The sequence below is a fragment of the Taudactylus pleione genome, unplaced genomic scaffold, assembly GCF_031769625.1.
Source record: "Taudactylus pleione unplaced genomic scaffold, aTauple2 ptg000611l, whole genome shotgun sequence".
NCBI classification, from domain to species: Eukaryota; Metazoa; Chordata; class Amphibia; order Anura; family Myobatrachidae; genus Taudactylus; species Taudactylus pleione.
Genome location: NW_028285013.1, coordinates 3,418,144 through 3,433,688, shown reverse-complemented (window position 1 = coordinate 3,433,688; position 15,545 = coordinate 3,418,144).

The following is a 15,545-nucleotide window of genomic DNA, read 5'->3' as shown; positions in this document are numbered from 1 at the left end:
TGATATAAACAGTTTACCGGGGATTGTGTAGCTCTTTAGACAATATCATCTGGGTGGGTTTTTTTTTTTTTCTCTCCTGTGGTTTGTATGGTTTTGATGTTAAAATGTTGTAATGTAGTTTGTAAACGGGTTTAGATTATCCTGCAAAACAAGCGGATTAAAAGAAAGAAGTTTGAAACGTCTCCTACCAAGAGATATAAATCCTCCAAACCCGATGTAGTGGTGAAGCCCATTTTGTATTGGAATTGGCATATTAACAAATTGTACTGTTTAAATTGTATGTAATAGCTATGTATTTTCTACAGGAAAAGTTTATTTTCTAGCTATCACAAATGGCCTGTCTGTAAGTAACTGCTGGGGAGGTATGTGGCTGGATTGAACAGCAGCCCATAACGCCACCAGAATTGCGCCTTTAGGTAGCTGCTATTCTAGTGTCTATCAAAGGGGGGAGGTGTGATGAAGGGGACACACTCCTAAAATATGATCTGCAAGGATGATTAATGTATCAAGCCCAGCAATCTGTGAATACCCCCGGGGAATCGGGGACATTTTATTGTAGCAAGGTGTGAAACGAGCTCCCAGCAGGAGGCCAAAATTACCCCCCCCCCAGACACTTCTGCAAATTTTTAGATTTGTATGACCCTTTCTTTCATACCAATGACTGTTTAAAGCGGAGGTCCCCAAACTCTGTCCTCGAGGCACCCCAACAGTCCAGGTTTTAGAGATCTCCATGATTAAGCAGAGGTGGTTAAATTAAATTGACATAGGGGTCTATTTACTAAGCAGTGTTAGGAGACAGAGTGAAAGGTGATAAGGTGCCAGAAAATCAGCTCCCAACTGTCATTTTTCAAACACAGCCTGTGAGATGGAAGTTAGGAGCGGATTGGCTGGCACCTTATCACTTTTCACTCTGTCTCCTAACACTGCTTAGTAACTAGACTCCTGAGTTTCTAGTGGTTTATTTAGAGAGACACTCCACATCACGCTGTGCAGAGAAGTGGATATAAGTACAATGAGAAGTCCGATTTGAATTTAAGATATTTTATACACATGATTTACAGAGGGTGTTACTTTTGATAACAGACATTTCATTGACAGAGAGGGGGTGATCTAGGGGCACATGGGAGAGGTAAACAGGCGATGGTGTTGACATGCTCAGCAAATAACATGTTTTCCTTTCTCAGCTTTTAGTTGTCACCATTCCAATCCTCACTCTAAGAATTAACTGAAGGACATTATTTTGAACAGAATTGCAGTGGTTAAATAAGATAAGCAACATAGACACCATTTTGATTTACAGTCAGGTACATAAATTTCTACTTCAGGGTCCATAGGGTATCCACAGGATACCTTGGGGTATAGGTGTGACGTCAGTCGCAGGGCACCAAAGAGTTAAGCTTTCAGCCTCCCAGGATGCACTAGGTCCCCCTCCTATACCCCGCCCCCGGGCCAAGGCACCTCAGTTTAGTTTGGTGCCCGGCCGGAGTCGGGTGCACCTGTTGGAGTGGGGGCTAGAAGAGCCCCTGAAGCTTTTTCTTCATGCAGCTGTGGCTGCACATCTGGATGAACAGCATGGACAGTCAGTCCTGACGTCCATGCTGTCTTCCCTACACCCCGCCGGTACCAGAACGCCGGTACTGATCCGGGGATGCTGGTGGGCGTCGGGTCACAGCTAGCGGTGACCCCAGATGCTCCGGACCATGGCCGGATTCAAGGGGGACAGAGGTAAGCAGCGGGGTCCCGCGGTGGGTCCCCGCTGATCACATGGTCCTAAGTCCCCAGGCAGGGGGCTCCCTGGGGACTGGCTGCAGCGTGGAGCCAGGCGACCAACCTGCGCTTCCACTACCCCCTGGGACAGCGGACCGCAGCAGAGCGGTAGCGCTGCGGCGTCCCAGGGGTTAAATGCATGCCAGGGGAGCGCGCCTTCCCTGTCTCACAGCCGGCGCCTCCCCCGCTGCACACAGCCCTCTCTGCACTGTGCTGACTGGTCCTGTGTCAGCGCTCCTCCCCCAGGCCAGCTTCTCTCTGCTCCTCGGCGGCCATCTTCTCTGCAACGCATGGTGAACGCTGCTGGAAGTCTGGAAGGAAGCATCGTGGTCTGGGTCCCCCCGCATACCTCTCCTCCGCTGTGGCTCAGGTCTGTGTATGCAGCGCTGTGTCCTACCAGGCCCTGTGTCTGTGTAGTTGAGTGATCAGCGCTGTTAGTGCAGGAATTGTTATTTCTCTGCATTGTATGTGACTGTGCTAGCGCTGCCTGTAACTTTTCTTCTCTAAACTGTCAGCTTTATTACTGTCCCTGTTCTTTCTGCTAAAGCCCTTGCGGTGCGGTGCTGCAGGGTGGTCTCTCGCCTATTTAATACTTAATTGGTGAGAGAGGTCACATACGTGGTGCCATAATGTCTGAAAGTGATTTTCCCCTCCGGCTACAGTGTACCACGTGCAAAGTACCGTTAGCGGAGGGGGAGGGTAGCGCGGAGGGCCTTTGCCGGCAGTGTTTGTCCATGGCGCGGCCTATTACGGTTACAGCATCGGTACAGGAGCCGCCCTGGGCTTGTTTCGCTCAGGCGTTAACAGCTTTAGTGGGCCAGTTAGCTCCGCAGCCCGCGTTTACTCCGATGGGTTTGTCCCAGCAGTCTGTGGTGTCGTCACCCATGCAGGGGTTCCCACGACAATTGGTGGTACCCCACAGTCTCCCTATTTCCCCGCTCCCGGGTTCTCAGGAGCCAGCGTAGGTTAACTCCCTGACGAGTTCTGTACAGCACTTGTCGGATGTGTTGCAAGGGGAGTCTGTGATGCGGCCTCATAAAAGGCCGGTGGCGTCTCTGTCCGCTCCTTATGAGGATGACGAAGGGACGTCTGATGATGGGGAGATTCTGGATCCTTACGATCAGGAACCTTTCCATACTAAGGACGCTGATGCTAAGTCCAAAGTATATATTCCTGGACTTATTCGGGCGGTCCGCACAGCCTTGGTGATTGAGGACGAAGTTCCCCCAGCGGCTAAATCTAAGTATGCCTTTTTCAAAGATGTGAAGGGCGATGCCACAGTCTTTCCTCTTTCGGGTCAGTTGGTGGACCATTTAGAGGAGGCGTGGAAACAACCTGGCAAAAGATACCAGCCGCAGAGACGCCTGGCGGTGGCTTATCCGTTCGCGGATAATTATTTTGCTAAGTGTGAATCCCCTCCACAGGTGGATTCTCACGTGACCCGTCTTGTCCGTAGTGCCACATTGCCGATGCCATCCATGTCCTCCCTTAAGGATGCTACGGACCGCAAGGTAGAAATCTGCCTGAAGTCCGCTTATTCCCTTGCAGGGGGGGCAGCACGGCCGGCTATGGCCATTTGCTGGGTTGCCAGAGCGATGGAGCGCTGGGCGGATTCATTAGAGGCTTCTTTTGAATCCGACTGTCCGGCTGAACAGGCGGAGTTGATTGGCAATCTCCGTGATTCGGCCACCTACATCAACGAGGCGGCTCTAGACATTAGTACTCTGGTGTCTAGAATTTCTTCAGCAGCGGTAGCTGCTCGTCGCACCTTGTGGCTGCGATCCTGGAAGGCGGACGCAGATCCAAGAAAGGTCTGGAAGCGTTGCCGTTTACCGGAGAAGTTCTCTTCGGTCCGGATCTGGATAAGATTGTGGCCACGCTGGCGGCAGCCAAATCTGCTTGTCTCCCGTCGGCCGCTGCTCCTTCTGGTTCTGGACCATCGTCCTTTCGGTCATCTAGGGCCCAGGGCAGGCCCAAACCACAGTCGTTTCCTCGACAGGCTGGCCCTAAGAAATCGGTCAAGCCCCGGAAACAGGCATGGAGTACCAGACGTCCGGCCCCCAAGCCAGATGACAAGCCTGCGGCCTGACGGTCCGGGTCTCCCCTTGGGGGATCCCAGGGTGGGAGGCCGCCTGCTGCAGTTCTCCCGGTGTTGGTCGTTCACTACGACAGACACTTGGGTTCTGGAGGTGGTCTCTCACGGGTACGCCCTCTCCTTCCGGCACAGACCCCCGGCTCGATTCTTCACCACGGGTCTACCATCAGACCGGAACAAGGCTACGGAGCTGCGGAAGGTATTGCACACTATGCTCCAGGCTGGAGTTATAGTGCCTGTTCCATTCTCCCAGAGGGGCCAGGGTTTCTATTCAAATCTATTTTTGGTACAGAAACCCAATGGGTCATATCGTCCGATTCTCAACCTCAAAGCACTCAACAAGTCTTTGCGGGTCCCGAAGTTTCGGATGGAGACCCTACGGTCCATCATTCTGGCGCTGGAACCTGGGGACTACATGGTGTCATTGGACATACAGGACGCTATGGCGGTCATGGCGGCTTCTCTGCGGCTGCAAGGAGTCCGCATGTTGCCGTACTTGGACGACCTGTTATTGGTGGCAGGATCTCCAGAGCTCCTGTTACACCACTTGGACCTGACCATTGCACTGCTGCAACGGCACGGCTGGCTAATCAACTGGCAGAAGTCCACTCTAATCCCGTCTCGGAGGATTCTGCATCTTGGAGCCTTATTGGACTCGGGACAGCAAAGGATCTTCGTGACGGAGGACAAGATCTCTGCTTTACAGTCAAGGGTGCGCAGTTGTCTGCACAGCCGCCGGGTGTCCTTACACTCGGCGATGAGGTTACTGGGCTCCATGGTGTCGGTGTTCGACATGGTGGAATACGCCCAGTTTCACTCCAGACCTCTGCAGCACCTGATCCTGTCCAAGTGGAACGGGCTGCCTCAGTCTCTGAAGTTCCAGACGATTGTGCTCACCCCGGAGGTTCGCCTGTCCCTTGCGTGGTGGTTAAAGACGACCCACCTCAACAAGGGACATCCGTTCTGGGTTCCAAATTGGGTCCTGTTGACAACGGACGCCAGTCTTCGGGGCTGGGGAGCAGTTTCGGGTCCACACTTGTTCCAGGGCAGGTGGACACCGACAGAAGCGGAGCTTCCAATAAATATCTTGGAACTCCGTGCGGTCTTCAATGCTCTCCTGCAGGCACAGCGGTTTCTCCAGGGTCACCCGGTGCAGGTCCAGTCGGACAATGCTACCACCGTGGCCTACATAAACAGGCAAGGAGGAACTCGCAGTCGGGCGGCTCTCGTAGAGGTCTCTCGGATCCTGGTTTGGGCGGAGCGCAATCTTCCGGCCATATCAGCGGTCTTCATCCCGGGAGTGCTAAATTGGGAGGCGGACTTTCTAAGTCGCCAGGACGTTCATCCAGGGGAATGGTCCCTGCACCCGGACGTTTTTCAACTACTGGTGGACAGGTGGGGTCTTCCAGAAATCGACCTCATGGCGTCCCGGCACAACAACAAGTTGCCGGTGTACGGGTCTCGCACAAGAGACGAAGGGGCGTCTCTGGTGGATGCTCTGTCCGTCCGGTGGACGTTCAGGTTCGCATACCTGTTCCCTCCGGTCTCCCTTCTTCCACGGGTAATCCGGAAATTCAAACAGGAAGGAGGGACGCTCCTGTTGATAGCTCCCGCGTGGCCCAGACGGCACTGGTTCTCAGACCTTCAGGGTCTGTCCGTGGACAGTCCTCTGCGGTTGCCGCTACGACCGGACCTTCTGTCTCAGGGTCCTTGTCTTCACCCGGACCTGACTCGGCTGTCTTTGGCGGCGTGGCTGTTGAGACGGCCATGCTGAGGTCCTGGGGGTTTTCCAGCTCTGTGGTGCGTACCATGTTACGAGCTCGGAAACCGTCTTCCGCGAGGATATACCATCGCGTGTGGCATACGTTCTTCCAGTGGTGTCGACCGAGAGGTTATGCACCGCGGGAGTTTCGTCTGTCTCGGATTCTCGCCTTCCTGCAAGCGGGACTAGATCATGGGCTTCGCCTTGCTTCTTTGAAGGTACAGGTTTCGGCCCTATCTGTCTGGTTTCACCGTAGGATTGCTACAATCCCGGATGTGCGCACCTTTATGTAAGGTGTTCTCCGTATTCAGCCGCCCTTTGTTCCACCTGTGGCGCCTTGGGATTTGGCTGTGGTCCTGAGGGCTCTCCAAGGACCGCCGTTTGAACCACTGGGCTCAGTGGATATTAAATGGCTAACAGCTAAGACTGTTTTCCTTCTGGCCGTTGCTTCAGCCAGACGTGTTTCTGAGTTAGGGGCTCTTTCTTGTAGACCCCCTTTCTTGGTTTTTCATGGGAACAGGGCAGTGCTCCGCACTCGGCCCGAGTTTCTTCCCAAAGTTGTTTCCCAGTTTCATGTTAACGAGGAAATAGTTGTTCCGGCCTTTAACTCACCGGGTCTTTCCATGGGTGAGGCCTCTTTGGATGTTGTGCGGGCCTTAAGGACTTATGTTGACCGCACTTCTTTGTTTAGGAAGTCGGACGCTTTGTTGTCCTCTATGGCTTCTGTAAAAAGGGTTGGCCTGCTTCAAAGCAAACTTTGGCAGCCTGGATCCGTATGGCTATTTCTGAAGCTTATCTTCATGAAGGCCTACCGGTCCCTCCTTCTCTGAAGGCTCATTCCACTAGGTCTGTGGGTCCTTCGTGGGCAGCTCGACGTGGTGCCTCGGCAGTTCAGATCTGCAAGGCTGCTACGTGGTCTTCTGTCCATACCTTCGTGAGGTATTACAGGTTTGACACCTTCGCCTCTCAGGATGCTTCCTTCGGGCGGCGGATTCTCCTTTCTGCACAGGAGCGTCCCCACCCTTAAAGGATACTGCTTTGGGACATCCCCAAGGTATCCTGTGGATACCCTATGGACCCTGAAGTAGAAAATATGAGATATGGTAAGAACTTACCCTTGTTATCTCTATTTCTACGAAGTCCATAGGGTTCCACAGGACTCCCGCCCTGTCGCACCTGTGCTGCAGATGGGCTTTGCTCTGGTCACCGGTTTTCCGTCTCCCTCTGGTGAGAATGTGATTCTTGTATGTGTCCAGATCTTTGTTCTCTCTCTTCCTTCTCCTCCTCCGGCCTATGGCTTGGTAACTAACTGAGGTGCCTTGGCCCGGGGGCGGGGTATAGGAGGGGGACCTAGTGCATCCTGGGAGGCTGAAAGCTTAACTCTTTGGTGCCCTGCGACTGACGTCACACCTATACCCCAAGGTATCCTGTGGAACCCTATGGACTTCGTAGAAATAGAGATAACAAGGGTAAGTTCTTACCATATCTCATATTATTGGGACATTGACAAAATTTTCATATTTTGGCCTCTATTCACCACCACAATGGCTTTGAAATGAAACAAACAAGATGTGCTTTAACTGCAGACTTTCAGATTTAATTTGAGGGTAATTACATCCAAATCAGATGAACGGTGTAGGAATTACAACGGTTTCTATATGTGCCTCCCACTTTTTAAGGGGCCAAAAGTAATGGGACTATCAACTCAAAAGCTATTTCATGGACAGGTGTGGGCTATTCTCTCGTTATCTCATCAATTAAGCAGGTAAAAGGTCTGGAGTTGAATCTAGGTGTGACATTTGCATTTGGAATCAGTTGCTGTCGACTCTCAAAATGAGATCCAAAGAGCTGTCACTATCAGTGAAGCAAGCCATCATTAGGCTGAAAAATCAAAACAAACCCATCAGAGAGATGGCAAAAACATTAGGTGTGACCAAATCAACTTTTTGGAACATTCTTAAAAAAGAACGCACCGGAGAGCTCAGCAACACCAAAAAACCCGGAAGATCACGGAAAACAACTGTGGTGGATGACAGAAGAATTATTTCCCTGGTTAAGAAAAACCCCTTCACAACAGTTGGCCAAATCAAGAACATTGCAGTAGAGGCCTGGCAGAGCATCACCTGGGATGAAACCCAGCGTCTGGTGATGTCTATGCGTTCCAGACTTCAGGCTGTAATTGCCTGCAAAGGATTTGCAACAATGTATTAAAAAGTGAAAGTTAGATTTTAGTATTGTTTTAGTTTGTCCCATTATTTTTGGCCCCTTAAAACGTGGGAGAAACCGTTGTAATTCCTACACCGTTCACCTGATTTGGATGTAATTACCCTCAAAATAAATCTGAAAGTCTGCAGTTAAAGCACATCTTGTTTAATTTCAAAGCCATTGTGGTGGTGAATAGACGCCAAAATATGAATATTCTGTCAATGTCCCAATATTGCACCTGACTGTAACTTTAACAGTCCACTTGTTAATGCCAATTAACACCTAAAATTCATAATCCAAAATGTTTTGAATTACTTCTCTAAATACCTTCCCCTCCACTTTGGAGGTGTGAAGAGTGTGATAGGATAAGGAAATCTGTGAATAGGGATCTAGTACAGGTTGAGTCTCCCATATCCAAATATTCCGAAATATGGAATTTTTTTGGCATGACTGAGAAAATGAAACCTTTGATTTTTGATGGTTCAATGTACACAAACTTTGTCTAAGGCACAAATTATTACAAATATTGCATAAACTTACGTCCAGGCTGTATGTATCGGGTGTATATAAAACATAACTGAATTTCATGTATGTACACAAACTTTGTTTGAGCCACAAAATTATTGGTAATATTGTATAGAATTACCTGCAGGCTGTGTGTATAAGGTGTATATAACACATAAATGCATGCTGTGTGTATATTTGGGTCTCATTCCCAAGATATTTCATTATGATATGCAATTATTCCAAAATACGGAATATTCCGTTATCCAAAATACCCCTGGTCCCAAGCATTTTGGATATCGGAGACTCAACCTGTACTTGCTCTGGATGTGTCTACCGAGCCAAATACTTTTCTTCAGGGTCCACAGGGAGACCTTTTGGGGTGTAGGTGGTAATTGAGGACTGGGCACCAAACAGTTAAAGCTTTCAGCTCCTAGGATGCACTAGTCCAAACCCCTGTACCCTACCCCCGAGCCGCCTCAGTTTTGTCGGTGCCCAAATAGGTTTATTTTTATGATTTTATTTACTTTTAGTACTTTCTGTTGAGCGAGCAGCAGCAGACTGTTCACAGAATGTCTGTGCTACCCGCCCGGGTACCGCAAATCCAGCTTTGGCTGGGGATTTCGTCGGGCATCCCAGGGTCCTTGCTAGCCGGCCCCGCTGATAGTCCCAGACTGCAGTCCGAACAAAAGGGGATAGGTAAGGCGGGTCATCACTCGCGAGTCATACCTCCGGTCTCAGGGGACAGACCGGTGGAGCTCAGATTGAACACAGGTTTTGTCCACAGTGATCCACTAGATCTCCAGGGTACATATGGAGTGGGAATCCAGCGTCCCGGTGGTTAAAAAAAAATCAGCATGGGAAAGTCAGCTTTCCCCATGAAAGCAGGCCTTCCTCTCAGCTCAGGGCATCATTCCTCTGAGGTCTCACTTCCCTGAGCTGCAATGCTCTGACCACACCCCCTCAGAGGTCTCTGGCAGCCATTTTCTCCAGGTTCAGCAACAGCTCTCAGGGTTTTCTGAGGTGCTGGCTACTATTGCGGACCACCTAGCGGTACACACTGTAACTTTCCCTAATGGATTACTACAGCAGGCCATAATTCCCCCACTGGGGCTGCCACAACAGGTTCAGGCAATAAAGGTACCTCCTGTGCCCCCCTTCTTGGGTAGACTTATTCTCTAGCTCGGTACAGAATCTGGTGGCTACCTCTACAGCCGTTCAAACTACAGTCAGGTCCATAAATATTGGGACAGTGACAGAATTTTCATATTTTGGCCTCTATTCACCACCACAATGGCTTTGAAATGAAACAAACAAGATGTGATTTAACTGCAGACTTTCAGATTTAATTTGAGGGTAATTACATCCAAATCAGGTGAACGGTGTAGGAATTACAACGGTTTCTATATGTGCCTCCCACTTTTTAAGGGGCCAAAAGTAATGGGACAAACTAAACAATCCTAAATCTAACTTTCACTTTTTAATACATTGTTGCAAATCCTTTGCAGGCAATTACAGCCTGAAGTCTGGAACGCATAGACATCACCAGACGCTGGGTTTCATCCCTGGTGATGCTCTGCCAGGCCTCTACTGCAAATGTCTTCAGTTCCTGCTTGTTCTTGGGGCATTTTCCCTTCAGTTTTGTCTTCATCAAGTGAAATGCATGTTCAATCGGATTCAGGTCAGGGAATTGACTTGGCCATTGCATAACATTCCACTTTTTAGCCTTAAAAAACTCTTTGGTTGCTTTTGCAGTATGCTTCGGGTCATTGTCCATCTGCACTATGAAGCACTGTCCAATGAGTTCTGAAGCATTTGACTGAATATGAGCATATAATATTGCCCGAAACACTTCAGAATTCATTCTGCTGCTTTTGTCAGCAGTCACATCAATAAATACAAGGGAACCAGTTCCATTGGCAGCCATACATGCCCACGCCATGACACTACCACCACCATGCTTCACTGATGAGGTGGTATGTTTTGGATCATGAGCAGTTCCTTTCCTTCTCTTCCCATCACTCTGGTACAAGTTGATCTTTGTCTCATCTGTCAATAGGATGTTGTTCCAGAACTGTAATGGCTTTTTTAGATGTTGTTTGGCAAACTCTAATCTGGTCTTCCTGTTTTTGTGGCTCACCAATGGTTTGCATCTTGTGGTGAACCCTCTATATTCACTCTTGTGAAGTCTTCTCTTGATTTGTTGACTTTGACACATATACATCTACCTCCTGGAGAGTGTTCTTGATTTGGCCAACTGTTGTGAAGGGGTTTTTCTTCACCAGGGAAATAATTCTTTTGTCATCCACCACAGTTGTTTTCCGTAGTCTTCCGGGTCTTTTGGTGTTGCTGAGCTCTCTAGTGCGTTCTTTCTTTTTAAGAATGTTCCAAACAGTTGATTTGGTCACACCTAATGTTTTTGCTATCTCTCTGAAGGGTTTGTTTTGATTTTTCAGCCTAATGATGGCTTGCTTCACTGATAGTGACAGCTCTTTGGATCTCTTATTGAGAGTTGATAGCAACTGAGTCCAAATGCAAATGTCACACCTAGAATCAACTCCAGACCTTTTACCTGCTTAATTGATAATGAAATAACGAGGGAATAGCTCACACCTGTCCATGAAATAGCTTTTGAGTTGATAGTCCCATTACTTTTGGTCCCTTAAAAAGTGGGAGGCACATATTGAAACTGTTTTAATTCCTACACCGTTCACCCGATTTGGCTGTAATTACCCTCAAATTAAATCTGAAAGTCTGCAGTTAAAGCACATCTTGTTTGTTTCATTTCAAAACCATTGTTGTGATGAATAGAGGCCAAAATCTGAAAATTCTGTCAATGTCCCAATATTTATGCACCTGCCTGTATGTTGCAAGGCGAGAAGCCCCTACCCTGTAAGCCTTCTAAGCAACCATTATTATCTTCACAGTCTACGCCGCTGTCCGATTTTGAAGTGTCATCTGAGGAGGCAGAAGATGCTGATCTTTCTAACACTAACTTCCCTCAAGGGGAGGACGAGAGAGTCAGTCTAAAATTAATATTCCTGCCTTGGTGTAAGCTGTTAGGTCCATCTTACTAATAGAAAATGGCAAGCTAGCCCCTAAATCAAAGCACCTACTGTTTAAATGACAGAAATTGGCTTCAGCAGAATTACCTCTATCTGATCAATTAGCTGAACGCATGGCAGCATCCTGGCAGTTGCCTGGTAAGAGGTTTCATCCCCAAAATAGTCTGACTTCCTGCGGCTCACTGTTCAAAATGGGAGACTCCTACTGTGGCGGATTCGCATGTTATGCGTTTAAAAGCGCGACGTTGCCTATCCCTACGGTATCCTCTTTGAAGGACTCTACGGCTAGAAAGGTTGAATCTTGCCTTAAATCAATATACTCTCTATCAGTGGCTGTTGCCCATCCGACCATGGCTATTGCATGGGTGGCTAAAGCTATAGAGAGCTGGGCTGACACACTTGAAGACTCTTTTTTTTCCCTCAGATACTTCTAGGGATCAGATGTCTTTCGTTGCTCACATACAAGATGGAGCTTCTTATATTGGAGAAGCGACATTGGATGCCAGTCTCCTAACCTCCAGAGTCTCGGCCACGACAGTGTCTGCCCACCATATCCTGTGGCTACGGTCATGGAAGGCAGACGCGGACTCCAAGAAAGGCCTAGAAGTGTTACCCTACAATGGGGAGATCTTGTTTGGCCCAGGCCTTGACAAGATTGGCAGCATCAAAAACTGCATTTCTGCCTTCAGCAACTACTACTGCAAAGGAAGGAGAGAACACAGATGTGGGAGCGCTAATGATTTGTTAATGGAACAATTGTACAGATAAGAGATATGGTAATACCTTACCTTTGTTATCTCTATTTCTACGAAGTCCATAGGGCTCCACAGGAGACCTTGGGATATAGGTTGATGACGTCAGTCGTCAAGCACCTCATTAGTTACATAATTTGTGCTCCCAGGATGCACCGGGCTCCTCTCCTATACCCCGCCCCCAGGCCAAGGCACCTCAGTTTCGTAACAAGCCAATGGCCGGAGGAGGAGAAGGAAGAAATTCTGGAACACTCAAGTATCACATTCTCACATACAGAAGGAGATGGAAAACCGGTGACCAGAACACAGCCCATCTGCAGCAAAGGTGCGATGGCAGGAGTCCTGTGGATCCCTATGGACTTCGTAGAAATAGAGAAAACAAAGGTAAGGTCCTACCATAGCTCATATTTTCTACTGCAGGGTCCATAGGGCTCCACAGGAGACCTTGGGGATGTCCCAAAGCAGTTTTCTTAAGGGTGGGGATGCTTCTGTGCAGAAAGGAGAATCCACCGCCCGAAGGAAGCATCCTGAGAGGCAAAGGTATCAAATGCATAATACCTTAAGAATGTATGGACAGTACACCATGTGGCCGCCTTGCACAGCTGAACAGCAGAGGCGCCACGACGAGCTACCCACGAAGGAACCGCAGACCGAGTAGAATGAGCCTTAACAGAGGACGGTACAGGAAGGCCCTCATGAAGGTAAGCCTCTGAAATTGCCAGGCGAATCCAGCCTGCCAAAGTCTGCTTAGTGGCAGGCCATCCTTTCTTTTGGAAACCAAAAAGGACAAACAACGAGTCCGACTTCCGAAATGTGTTGGTACGGTCCACATAAGTTTGTAGACCACGTATCACATCCAAAGAGGCCTCACCAGCTGAAAGGTCTGGGGAGTTAAAAGCTGGTACTACAATTTCCTCATTAATGTGGAAGCTGGATACCACCTTAGGTAGGAAACCAGGGCCAGTACGAAGAACCGCCCTGTCCCTATGAAAAATCAGAAAGGGAGGACGACATGAAAGAGCCCCCAAATCTGACACCCTTCTGGCCGAAGTAATGGCTAGAAGAAACAGTTTTAATTGTGAGCAATTTTAAATCCACTGAGCCCAGTGGTTTAAGTGGCAGTCCTTGTAGAGCCCTAAGGACCACAGTCAAATCCCAAGGAGCCACCGGTGGGATAAAGGGAGGTTGGATGCGAAGCACATCTTACATAAAGGTGTGTACATCCGGAAGAGTAGCAATCCTACGGTGAAACAGTACTGACAGGGCAGAAACCTGCATCTTCAGAGGAGCAAGGCAAAGACAGTGATCTAAGCCTGCCTGTAGGAATGCCAAAATCCTAGATAATTCAAATGTCAGAGGATTATAACGTCTGGGCCGACACCATTCAAAGAAGGTGTTGCACACTCTGTGATAAATTCTTGCAGATGCAGGCTTGCGAGCTCTGAGCATGGTGTTCACCACTGAGATGGAAAAACCCTTGGAACTGAAGAGTGCAGTCTCAAGAGCCATGCCATCAAAGACAGACGACTCGGGTCTGGGTAGAGGCAAGGACCTTGGGACAACAGGTCTGTATGTTGAGGCAACAGCATCGGAATGTCTATGGATAGACTCCAAAGATCTACGTACCAGTGACATCTGGGCCACGCTGGAGCTACCAGCAGTAGCATACCTCCTTGCTTGAACTTCCGCATCACCCGAGGCAGAAGGGAGAATGGAGGAAACTGGTAGGCGAACTGGAAGGTCCATTTGACCGACAGAGTGTCTACCAGCAGAGCCCCCACGTCTCTTGTTCTTGAGCCATACCTTGGTAACTTGCGGTTGTGCCGAGATGCCATTAGACCTACTTTGGGAAGTCCCCACTTGTTCACCAGAAGCTGAAATACTTCCTGGTGAAGTGACCATTCCCCTGGGTGTACATCGTGACGGCTTAGGAAGTCCGCTTCCCAGTTCAGGACTCCCAGGATAAACACCGCCGATATGGCTGGGACATTTTCCTCCACTCAAGTCAGGATGCAGAACACTTCCATTAGTGCCACTTGACTTCACTTGCCTCCTTGGCGGTTTATGTAGGTCACTGTGGTGACGTTGTCTGACTGGACTTGCATGGGTTTTCCATGAAGTATGAGCCTTGCTTGCTGAAGAGCCCTTCAATATATTGGAAGCACGGACTCCTCTGTTGTCCACCTTCCCTGGAAGAGGTATGAACCCGTCACTGCACCCCAACCCCGGGGACAGGCGTCCGTTGTCAGAAGGACCCATTCTGGGATCCAAAAGGGGAGGCCCTTGGTAAGGTGACTTGTGTGGAGCCACCAAGTCAGAGACAGACGTACCTCCGGAGACAGTACCAATGTCTGGGTTTGTATCCGGCATGGAGATCCGTCCCATCTGGAAAGGATCAGTGTCTGTAGAGGCCGGGAATGGAATTGGCCATACTCCACCATGTCGAAGGTCGAAACCATAGAGCCCAGTAACTGCATTGCCAAGTGAATCGACACCCGGCGACTGTGCAGGCAGTTGTGAACCCGCTGCTGCAGCGTGGTTATCTTGTCCCTTGTCAAGAAAATCCTCTGTTTTTGAGAATCCAACAATGCCCCAAGATATAGCATCCTTTCTGAGGGCATCACCGAGGACTTCTTCCAGTTGATCAACCAACCGTGGCTTTGTAGCACTGTTATTGTCAGCTGTAGATGCTGAAGAAGTAATTCTGGAGAACTGGCTAGCAATAGTAGATCGTCCAGGTAGGGCAACAGGTGCACCCCATGCAACCGCAGTTGGGCATCCATCACTGACATAAGTTTTGTGAACACCCTGGGGGCCGTGGACAGTCCAAACGGCAGGGCCTGAAACTGGAAGTGTTGTTGCAACACTGCGAACCTGAGGTACCTCTGGTGAACTGAAGCTATCGGGACATGCCGGTAAGCATCCTGAATGTCCAGAGACACCATAAAATACCCAGGTTCCATAGCCAGTCTAATTTACCGCAAGGTTTCCATTTTGAACGGAGGCACTCGGAGATACTTGTTTAGGGACTTGAGGTTTAGGATAGGCCTGTATGCACCATTTGGTTTTGGAACCAAAAAGAGAGTGGGATAATAGAGAGAGGGAATAATAGCCCATTCCCCTCTGGGGTGTAGGTACTGGAACTATAACTCCCTGTAGGAGCATAGATCGTATAACTTTCTGCAGTTCTAATGCCTTTTCCTGATCCATCTGAAGTCCCGTAGGGAAGAATTGATGAGGAGGTCTGTATTGGAAGGAAAGGGTGTACCCTTGAGAGACCACTTCCCTTACCGAAGTGTCTGTTGTGGTATGCCACCAACACTGGGCGAACTGAAGAAGTCGACCTCCCACCTTGGGGTCCCCCAAGGCGAGGCCCGCCCTGTCAGGCTGAGGGT